The sequence below is a fragment of the Colobus angolensis genome, unplaced genomic scaffold (assembly GCF_000951035.1).
Source record: "Colobus angolensis palliatus isolate OR3802 unplaced genomic scaffold, Cang.pa_1.0 Scaffold5, whole genome shotgun sequence".
Taxonomy (NCBI): Eukaryota; Metazoa; Chordata; class Mammalia; order Primates; family Cercopithecidae; genus Colobus; species Colobus angolensis.
Window position 1 is genome coordinate 29,071,310 of NW_012118487.1, and position 4,055 is coordinate 29,075,364.

Genomic DNA, 4,055 nt, shown 5'->3' on the forward strand with positions numbered 1-4,055 from the left:
GGGGGCAGGCGCGGCACTTAAAGGGGCCTGAGGGGCGGGAGCGACGGCCGGGGCTTAGCTCCGCGAGTGGCGTGGGGTTCCCATGGAGCCTGAGTTCTTTCGCACAGCGAGCATGCAGCTAGGCCGATCTTTGTTCTTTAGAGACAAAGCCCCTGAACTTGGGTCCTCGCTTTGTTCAGGTACAAGAAGAGCCCGTTCACAGAAGGCGTGTGCTAGGGGAGAGGGCTTGGTACGTGCGGTGACCGCTTCGGTGGGCTGTGATTTGAATCACATAGCACTCAAGGTTTTGTCAGGTTTTCTCTATATCCAGATTCGATTCCTCCAGGCTTTCACAAAATTTAAAGTGTATCCATCATTTGTTCTGTTTGACGTCTTGGGCCACCATACCATGGTTATATAAGAAGTTGCATTTGAAATGTTAAGCCCCCCCTTTAAAACAGACACACACACACACACACACACACACACACACACGGAACTCACTACATAGATTTAGAACCTTAAGATATTTTATAACAAGGGATTGTTTTTCCTAATACATATTTAACAATCAACTAAGGTATATCAGCGGCAGACATTTGGTTTGAGGAAGGGAGGAGTTCGTGTGTTTGAGTCCACTTTTCTGCCCTGTCCCACCCCAGTCCCCTTTGGAATTTAATCTTTAGTGGTGCAGGGCTCTAAAAAGCCAGTGTAGACACGTTACCAGACTCAAAGCAACTTCTTAATCTATGTTTTAGAGTGTTGGGCTTCACGAATTTTTCTGATGATGGGAAATAAAGTTAGTAAGATCCCAACCATGCCTCTTCTAGCTTCCCCATGAGTAGTGAACAGTGACTCACCTGGGCTCTCTTACACTTGTTGAGAGTAGGACTCTTGGAGACTCAAAAAGGGAAATATATTTCCAAAAACATAAGTAATCAAAAGAATCTATTCTGGGTCTATTTTACTTTGCATTTTCTTTTCAATTGTGGTAGTTTCTGGACTTGGTTGGGAACTAGCTGTGAATAATGTGCTGAAATTTCACAAAGGTAAGAGAAAGGTGATAGAAATGGAAACTTAGTCATTTGTTTCCTTCAGACTTTTACTGTTAAAATGGTGGATTAAGTGTTTATCCTGATGAGCAATCATCCTTTTGCACAATTGAGTGTACACAGAACCCTAATTTGCAACTTTGCTATTTCTGTTTACCGAAGGCCTTTACCTCATAGGGCTGCCAGTGTTGGTCAGGATGCTGTATAGAAGGTATTGGCTTTATACGTTGTGACTTTCAGACACAGTCCCAGGTCATACTATGGCCAGCAACACACCACCTTTTCTTACTCCATCCTTGGTCAGAAAATGTCCTTTATTCTCCAGACTAAAATCTGCATGTTCTTCATGAGCCTAGCAGCTTTTGTAACTGCATATGGAAGAGGAATTTGACATATTGTGCCTCGTTCCTCACTTCCTAGGACTCTTTTGGTTCCAACCCAGTCCAAATAGACAAGATCATCCAAAAGAGGCAATTAGAAAATCATAACCTGCTCCAGCCATCATCTTCAATTTTGGTTTTGACTGGGCAACTATAAAGGAAGAGTGTGTATTTAAAACTATTAAAGCTAGGACTTCAGTTAAAGGAGACAAAAGGAACCAAAATGCTTCCCCTCTCTCCTCTTTCTCCCTTCGCTTCCTCTCAGCATCGCATTCTTCCTTATCCTGGTTCTGGTCACACCTTCTGCTTTGGATTTTTAAAGTATACAAAAATCCTAGCCAAAAAAGTTCTGGGAGACAGTTCTAGCCAGCTCTCCCAGTCTTCTTGTTTTCTATTTTCATTTTATTTTATTTTATTTTTTCTTGACTATTCAAAGTCGCTACAAAAACCCAATCTTTTGCTCATCATCCATTGGTCACTGCCTGGTCCCAGAGGCTTGTCATAATCTCAGTCTCCAGAACTGGTCACGTGGTCCATCGCCCAGTTCCATACATCTCCTTTATTCACCTCTTCCCACTCACCCTATCTTGGAAAATATACCAGCTGGCTGTTCCTGTATGCAGCTGTCAAGAGGAGCAGGGAATAAGACAATATCCTGAATGCTTGGAGATGACAGAACAACACTAAAATGGGAAAGGGGAAGTTGTAAAGGGCTGACTTACTTAGTCCAGTCCATTCTGAGTCCTGGTGACAGTTCTCAATTCATGGGTATTATGTAAGTCGTTTTAGTTCTGCTTCTGCAATTATACTGCATTGATACTGTTTGTAGCCTGTGTAATACCTGTTCCCCTTATTCCTAACAGGAGGCAAGAGAGAAGGGAGCTGTAGGAAAAGGAGTAATTCTGGAAAGTTTCCTCACTCTTAATAGAAAGAGAGAGAGAGAGAGAGAGAGAGAGATGGGGTTTTTTTCTTCCTTTGGATGTTATATGTCTAGGTCTAATGCCATCTTGCTACAAGACTAAAGATGAAACCAGAACTGGAGGTGGCAAAGAGACATAGAAGCGAGCTGGGTCCTTGATGGCATTATTGAGCCACAGTCCCTCTACCCTAACCTGAGACTCTCCATTAGGTGAGATAATATTTCTATTTTCTTACAGACCAGTCTATAAGAGGCTGAGGCAGATTCTTGTTTTCTGTCTTCTTTATTGCTTGTTATGTGAGACAAATAATGCCAATCTGTTTATCTCTCAATATGCCAGAGAAAATACTCATCACCAATGGTCCTGGTTCTGTTTTTTCATACCGTTAAGTCATTTTGCAAATCATTTACAAAACTAAGATTAAAGGAGTAGTGAAAAATAATTCTTTAAAAATTTTTTAATTTAAATATAGCAAACCCGTTTTTTATTCTATATTTTCCTGCATTTGAAGGATTATTTACCCTAAGTGGATAGTGTTCTTTGAACGGAACTGACTACTTATCACAATCTCGGCTCACTGTAACCTCTGCCTCCTGGGTGCAAGCCATTCTCATGCCTAACCGTCCAGGACTACAGGCACCCACCACCACGATGGGCTAATTTTTTGTATTCTTATTAGAGACACAGTTTCACCATGTTGGCCAGGCTGGTCTTGAACTCCTGACCTCAAGTGATCCACCTGCCTCAGCCTCCCAAAGTGCTGAGATTACAGGTGTGAGTCACCACACCCAGCCTCAAATACATCTCTAATGATTCCAACTTATCATTACCTTTGTGCTGCTTGCACTTGATTAAACAAAAAGCAGTGCTTTTGAAAACTTTGATGGCTCATCATTTTGTTGAAGAGACAGTAGTTATTTTCTTTGTTTCTAGCTGCAAAATATTTTCATTTTTAGATTTATAAACACCAATTAGAATTAGCAATCCAGTGAATTTTTTCATCTCTTCCTTATACATTTCCTTCCCTTCACCTTTGTATATATACATCTGCCTTTATCATTTGTTATCTTATAAACTATATGAAGCATACTGGATGCACATCATGAAAGATGACAGTATATCACACTTTTTTAGGATGGCTCAGGTTCTTGTTGCAAAATATTGAATAAGGAAGTAATTCCTATTAAATGTCAAAGTGGATGAGAATACTCTATTTCCTTTTTATCCTTAGGTATATGTTGTTGAATTGCAGTTATTGAGTTGGACAAAATGTATCTAAGATATCGTCATCTAAAGACTCATAGTCTGAGATTTCACTTACATGTTTCAGGCCAGGCACGATGGCTCACACTGATAAATCCCAGCACTTTGGGAGGCCTAGGTGGGAGGATTGCTTCAGCTCAGGAGTTCGAGACCAGTCTGGGCAACAGCATGAGACCCTCTCTCCACAAAAAGTAAAAAAAAAAAGCCAGGCATGGTGGTATATACCCGTAGTCCTACCTACTCAAGAGGCTGAGACAGGAGTTCAAGGAAGAGTCAAGGAAGAGTCCAGGAGTTCAAGGAAGCAGTGAGCTATGATCATACCACCGTACTCCAGTCTGGGCAACAGAGCAAGGTCCTGTCTCTAAAATAAAATAAAATAAATAAAATTTTACCATCATCTTTAAAGTATAGAGTCCTCTATCTTTTTGCATTAGACATCTGCTTTTTCTAATTATTAGAAA